Genomic DNA, 7,475 nt, shown 5'->3' on the forward strand with positions numbered 1-7,475 from the left:
GATGTTAAAGAATTAGCATTTCCGAATTTTAAACTGAAGGTTAAGAAATTCCTTAAGGAAAAGGCTTTCTACTCTGTTGAGGAATTCCTTAAGATTACTATACCTACCTTAATTTAATTAATAATTAGATGTAGTTATCTTCAATGTATTGATGTTTGTTGTTTTTGACTAGTGCAAGTATTATTTTGTTTTGCAAAGCACGTAATATATATTATTATTATTATGGTCGGTGTTTCTTGTGAGAACTCAGGTCTAGCCTGGTTAACTAATCGCACGGATTAAAAATCAAGTAACGATTAGTGTCTGTGTCTGTGTCTGGTGAAGTTATGTAGGGTCCTTAAAAAAAAAAAAAAATAAAATAAAAAAAAAATCACACACGTACATTGGACATCTAGGGATACTATGTAATTCGTACTTACCAACATACCTATTGATGGGCACAATAGCCAACGCTATCAGGAAAGAGGAAAACAAAACAAACAAAAAAAATCACTATAATAATTCCTGTAATTTTAATAAATGGAGTTTATTGTGTAAGTGTTTCTTTGGCTTTGCGTTTGGGTTGAATACGAGTGGGTTGTGATAACGTGGTGTGTTTCTGTGAAGAAGGAGTTTTGTGTTTTTTAATTGTATTTATGGTGTTTCTTTGTTCCTGAGGTCGTATTTGTGAGGTTGCTTGGGTTTTTGGTGGAGATATTGCAGTATTTTGTGAGCCTGTGGTGCTGTTAAGGTTTTTGCGCTTCGGTTGTATACGAGTGGGTTGTTTCTGAGAAGAAGGAGTATTGTGTTTTTTAACTGTGCTAGGGCGTGTAACTTTATTGGATGGACCTGTCTTTGTAGTACATGTTGCGTTACTTGTGTTTATGGTGTTTCTTTGTTCTTGAGGTTGTATTTGTGAGGTTGCTTGGGTTATTGATGGAGATATTACAGTATTTTGTGAGCTAGTAGTGCTGTATAGGTTTTTGCGTTTGGGTTGAATACGAGTGGGTTGTGATAACGTGGTGTGCTTCGGTGAAGAAGGAGTTATGTGTTTTTTAATGTGCTAGGGCGTGTAACTTTATTGGATGGACCTGTCTTTGTAGTGCATGTTGCGTTACTTGTATTTATGGTGTTTCTTTGTTCTTGAAGTTGTATTTCTGTTGTTGCATGGGTTATTGGTGGAGACATTACAGTATTTTGTGAGCCTGTAGTGCTGTTAAGGTTGTTGCGTTTGGGTTGAGTACGAGTGGGTTGTGTTTGTGATAACGTGGTGTGTTTCTGAGAAGAAAGAGTATTGTGTTTTTTAGCTGTGCTAGGCCGTGTGGGTGAGGGCGTCTTTGTAGTGCGTGTTGCGTTACTTGTATTTATTGCGTTTGTTTGTTCAGGAAGTTGTGTTTGTGTGGTTGGTTGAGTTAAGTTTGGAAATATTACAGTATGTTGTGTGTCATGTTGTGAGTCTAAAGTGCTGTTTAGGCTTTTGCGTTTGGGTTGAATACTAATGGGTTGTGATAATGTGGTTTGCTTCAGAGGTGAATCTCTGATTGTAGTATATGTTGTATCATTTGTTGTACTTGTTTGTTCGGTAAGTTGTATTTGTGTGTTTGTTTGGGTTAGAGGTGGAGATATTACAGTATGTTGTGTACCGTGTTGTGAGCGAGTGCTGTTGTTTACATGTATACGTTGTGGATCATTTCTGTATGTAGTATCTTGTGTTATGTTTAGAAATTTACGAACAATATGGCATGTGTTGATAATGACTGCTTTTTGTAAATGTTTGTATGTGTTTTTGTCTAAACCTAATAGTTGTAAATTGTGGTGTATTGTCTTTGGTATAACTCCAGTAGCACTAAGAATAATGGGAACTATAACAGTAGATTTCATTCTCCATTGCGTCTTAAGCTCGATAGCTATATCGGTGTATTTGCGGTGTTTTTCTGCATGTGTTTTAGTTAAGTTGTTAGTGTTGGGGATGGCAATGTCTATAATACAAATGGATTTTTGTGCTTTATCTATAAGTGTAATGTCTGGTCTATTATTGTGGATAGTTTTGTCTGTGAGTAGTGTCCTGTCCCAATATAATTTGTGTGTGTTGTTTTCGAGTATGATCTGTGGCGTGTATTTGTAGTATGGTGTCGTATCTGTTATGAGATTGTGTTTAAGTGCTAATTTTTGATGTATGATTTTAGCTACCTGATCATGTCGATGTTTGTATTCAGTTTGTGCAAGTCGTGTGCATGCCGATATTATATGTTGGATTGTTTCTGATGTTTGTGAACAAAGTCGACAAGAATCATTTGTCACTGTTTTATCTTTATGTATGTGTTTTTTATAGTTGCGTGTGTTAATGACCTGGTCTTGTATTGCTAACATGAAACCCTCAGTCTCCGGGAAGACATCACATTCAGACAACCAAGTGTGCGTTGCTATAGAGTCAACACAATCCTGGCTAACCTCTTGTGGAAATCGTCCATGTAAAGGCTTTTGGTTCCATGTCTGTATGTTATTTGTGATGTATGTAAGTTTGGATGTGGGTGGGAGTACATTAGTTTCGTGTAGGTTAAGTGGTGTGTAAGATTTGTCTGCATATGTTACTGTTTTGTGTAAGACTGAAGTATCTGATTTGTTATAAAAGTATTGTCGTAAATTGTGTATTTGTGTTTGGTGTAATAGTTTTATATCTGTAAGTCCTCTACCTCCTTCCGAACGAGGAAGGTAAAGTCGTATAGTGGAGGAGTGAGGGTGATGTATATGGTGTTTTGTTAATAGTGTACGTGTGTTTCTCTGTATTTGTTCTAAATCTGTATTTGTCCAACGTATAATCCCGAAAGAGTATGTAAGCACTGGTATGGCATAAGTGTTAATAGCTTTGATTGTATTTCTACCGTGTAATTTTGTTTTAAGTATACTGCGTACTCTTTGTAGGTATTGTGTGATAAGTGTTTGTTTTATACTCGTATGTTTAATATGTGTATTTTGCTGAAAACCAAGATACTTATAAGTTTCATTCTCGTCCATGGAATTTATTAAATTACCCTGTTCTAGCTCATAATCTAAAAGTTGTCTTTTTCCAGCTGTGATGTGTTGTGTTTTACATTTATCGATTCCAAAGTCCATTTGTATGTCACGTGAGAATGTTTCGGTAATGTGTAGAAGGTGATTAAGTTTTATGCTTGTGGAAGAGTATAATTTAAGATCGTCCATGTAAAACAGGTGTGTAATGTTGTGATGTATTTCGTGGTTGTGTTTAATATTGTACCCAAAGTTAGTAGTGTTTAACAAATATGAAAGTGGATTAAGAGCAAGACAAAACCAGAGCGGACTTAAAGAATCGCCTTGAAAAATTCCTCTTTTAATTTGTATTGGGTCAGTAATAAGTTTTGTGTCGTTTAGTGTAAGTGTTAACGTAGTGTTCCAACATGACATTATGTAATTGAGGAATTGTGTAATATTGTTGCTGACTTTGTATATTGAGAGTACTTGTTGTAACCAAGAGTGTGGTACTGAATCGAATGCTTTTTTGTAATCAATGTATGCAGTGTGTATGTTTCGTTTGTTATGTCTGGATTGTTCAAGTATAACAGAGTCTATAATGAGTTGCTCCTTACAGCCTCTGGAATACTTGGTACACCCTTTTTGTTCTTCGTATAAAATGTTGTTATCAGTACAGTGTTGGTATATTTTGTTGGTAATGCATGATGTAAGGATTTTGTATATTGTAGGAAGGCATGTAATTGGTCTATATTTAGATGGGTCTTGTGTATTGTTGTCTTTTGGGAGCATGTAAGTGATACCTTGTGTAAAGAATGCAGGAGTGCGATCTGGTGAATTAAGAAGTTCAGTAAATTGTTGCGCAAGGTAAGAGTGAGTGTAGGTAAAATATTTCCACCAAAAGTTGTGAATGTTATCAATGCCTGGACTTTTCCAGTTATGTAAGTGATTAATAGTTTGAATGATGTCTGTTGTAGTGATGTTTGTGTTATTCATAGGAGTAATGTATTCAGTGCGTGTGGTTTCTGTGGTAATCCACGGGGCGTGTGGATTGTGTTTAATGTCTTTGGTCCATAAGTCAGACCAGTATTGCTGAAGTGAGTGTAGAGATGGTGGAATGAGTTTTTCATTAGTGCTGTTTTGTGTTAGTGATCTGTAAAATAGTTTTTCGTTATGTTTAAATTGTGTGTTATGGCGCTTTCTGTCTGCAGTTTCCCTATAGCGTTTTAAACGGTTTGTGTATATTGATAGTTTTTGTGTGAGTGTATCTCTATGTTCGTTATAGTTTGTATTTTGTTCTCGTGTGGTGTGATTGTTTAGTTTTGTAGTTATGTGTTGTACTTGTCGTGTTAATTTTGAAGAACGAGTTCCTTGTATGTATTGTGTAATTCGACCCAAGTCACGTCTGATGTCATCGATGCGATTAATCAGGCGTTTTTCCCAAGCCGGGGGTGAGCGTTTTTTTGTTGTGTGGTGTTCTCTGTTTGTTGTTATTCTTGAACCGTTACATCTAGAAACTGCAACCGCACCGCAATACACAACAAAGTGTAGTTGATGTAAGCTTGTGTTATCGTTAATGTAATTTGGTAAAATGTGATCATTTAGTGTTTTTGAGAGTGTGCGTAATTTTGTAGTGTGACTTTGTTTAGGTATTCGTGCTCTTTGTGTTGGGTCAGTGTTTGAGAATTCTAACAATGCATTGTCAAATTCTTTTTGAAGGGATGTGAGTGTTTGGTTTATGTGATTATTTGTATCTATCGATTGCTGGGGTGTCGCAAATATCTGTATTTCAGTGTTGTTTAGAACGGGTGTATTATCTTGTACGATGAGTGTGTTGTTTGTGTTGAGTAGTGCTTCAATTTCGTGCCTGATTTGTTCCTGTGTGTCTAATGTAAGGAGTGTATTTTTAATGATAACTCTACGTTGGTCTGCAATGCGTTGTTCTGTCAAGTGTGCTAAATGTGGGTATTGTGTAATGAACGCGTGATATAGTTTACCTCTGTATGCTGTCCTGTCCGTTTCCATCTTCGTGATCTCCAGATACGTACCGAAAATGAAGCGATTCATCCCTTCGTCCCATTTCATACGTCTTTTGGAGGTATCCTTTGCGCTGGTCCCATCCACAAGCGGTTGAGAAGCAGGCACAAAGGTCTCTTCATGGCGGTCCTCTTCAGGTGGTCGTTGTCCTCTTCGTAGTCTTCTTTCGGCTGTAGAGGTTTCGGGTATCCCGACGAGCGGCCGCCTGTTCACCAACTCGTCACTATCGGCTCGCATGCTGCAACGCCCAGCGATAGCTCCAGACGTGCCCTGACGCTCCTCAGGTAGCGGCATTTTTCCGAGGCTTTGTTTAAACTCCATTTTCATAAGAATATGGGGTGACTAGGAACACGTGAAGGCGTCACTCTTCAAGATATTCGCGTAAGCAAATATCCACCTGCGTGTTGTGTATAATGTAGGAAAGTAGGGAACATGGGCGTGAAAGTTGGAAAGTAAAGTGGGTAGGTAAATACTAAAGGTGGTTGGACTGGTCACCTTTAATGCCCATTGATCGCCTTTTACGATCTCTAGGGCGAGAGTGGGCCTATTCTATCCCCGAACCCACAGGATACTACCAAAAATTACGCGCCCGAGTTATCCACATTAGGGATAATCGCAGGTTTCAGCCCGATCGTAGTGCAATGAGGGGGCCTCATCCTGGGGGAACCGCCTTATTGATCACGGTAACCCCTACGCCAGGTAAGGATTATTATTATTATTATTATTATTATTATTTACAATGGAACAGTCAGATCAATGCTTTAGCGAATAGTTTGGCGTCATGTGCTAATTGTTACCGAAATGTTTGTCTAAAAATGGCATTAAAATTACAATGTTGCACTTGGTGTTGACAGAAACAACTACCTCTTATCTTAGTTTAAGCTCCCGTCTCGTTTCAAATTTACTCATGTGCAAAACGTACAGTCATAGCGAGCGATAAGAAGTAGTCACCTCAAAAATTCATAGGTATACAGTGCGTTTATCTTACATTGGATTCGAACATACGATATTGCATGCAATGCATTTAACAAAAACGCATCAACCCATAGGATATGTGCGATTCACAACTGAACCAGCCTTCAATAATTTTTAGGTTATGTAGGATACTGGACTGGAAGTAAATTGCGGACTTGTCTTGCACTGTTGTGACCTTTGTATAAATTTATAATTTCAATTTTCATCTCTTTAGATAGCATTTGAAAATTATCTGCAGGGCGGTAGATTTGAAGGTGACAGTTGTACATTGTACCTACTACCCATTTGAACTACTCCTATAGATTGACGCGTTTTTTTTAATGGAACATAGGGAAATAACATTGCATGCAAAATCGTACGTTCCAGTTTAAGATAAACCCACTGTAGAGGGAACGAATTTCCACTTACTCATAATAATATAAAGTATTAAGAGCGAGATAAAACCAAAGTGAATTTAAAGAATCGCCTTAGAATATTTCTCTTTTAATTTGTATTGATTCAGTGATAAGTATAATGTAAGTGTTAACGTAAAGCAAATAGGGACAAGGGCCTACTTCCGCGCGTCATATTCCTAATTAGCATATTATAGTAATGTATTATGCAAATTGCAATATTAATAAAAAATTATTAAAACAATCTCAAGTTTTTCCTAATTTAGTGTTGTAATAATTAGTGCGAATTTAGTGAGGGGATCGACGAAAATTTAGAATCAGAAAACGGGTTACGCACTGCCGTGGGGATCGGCCAACACTGAGTGAAAAATTGAGAACCGAATGATCCGTATACGAATTATTTGGATACATATTATGCGGACGTCAATTTTTCCAATGCGAAAATGTATCATGCAGATGAAACGTTCAGAAATCGAAAAATCGTCCAGGGGGCAATGTTCCGGGAGCGAATGTTCAGGATCCGGTGCTCATTTTTCTGGTGCCAATTATTTGGGAGCGAATTATCCGGGTGCGGAGTAGATTTTTGCCGGATGCAAATTAGCTTTTGTGCTAATTTTCCTTTGTTAGCGTAGGAAAACTATATACGGAAATTCGATGTATTTGACCAAATAAAAACTGTCTTTGCTAGCCTTACCACCTGATAAAAACGTCCTCAAGATATATTAAAAAAAACCTTTGAGCCCTCAGCTACAGGTGTAGGCAACATTTGTGGTCACACGCCAGGCACGCCAAGTGGAATATATATCAAATTGTAACAATTTGTAACAACAAACAAATTGTACAATTTATATAAACACGCGAATAATTTCAGAGAGAATGATACAGGAAAGAGTTTAATTCGGGGAATTGAACTTGGAAGTTGGGATTAATGGGTGACTAATTTGGTAATTAAAAACCCAGTGGCGTCGGGACTACATTCTGGAAGTATAATTTGTAACCTACGGTTACGTCTTGCAGCGAAAATGGATTGAAAAACGATTTGACTCGATTCTACCAGAGGTGGAGTTGGTCTGTATTTACGTGGCTATTTAATTACAGTGCTTA

At 37.4% G+C, this 7,475-nt stretch overlaps 1 non-coding gene across 1 annotated transcript; it reads right to left on the reverse strand.

Annotated features, from left to right (window-relative positions):
• Window positions 1-5,554: 5,554 nt before the first annotated feature.
• Window positions 5,555-5,711, reverse strand: LOC116172870. The gene has a single exon (XR_004145789.1). It is a non-coding gene; the product is annotated as a U1 spliceosomal RNA (small nuclear RNA).
• Window positions 5,712-7,475: the final 1,764 nt, after the last annotated feature.

This window comes from Photinus pyralis, unplaced genomic scaffold, assembly GCF_008802855.1.
Source record: "Photinus pyralis isolate 1611_PpyrPB1 unplaced genomic scaffold, Ppyr1.3 Ppyr1.4_LG5, whole genome shotgun sequence".
NCBI classification, from domain to species: Eukaryota; Metazoa; Arthropoda; class Insecta; order Coleoptera; family Lampyridae; genus Photinus; species Photinus pyralis.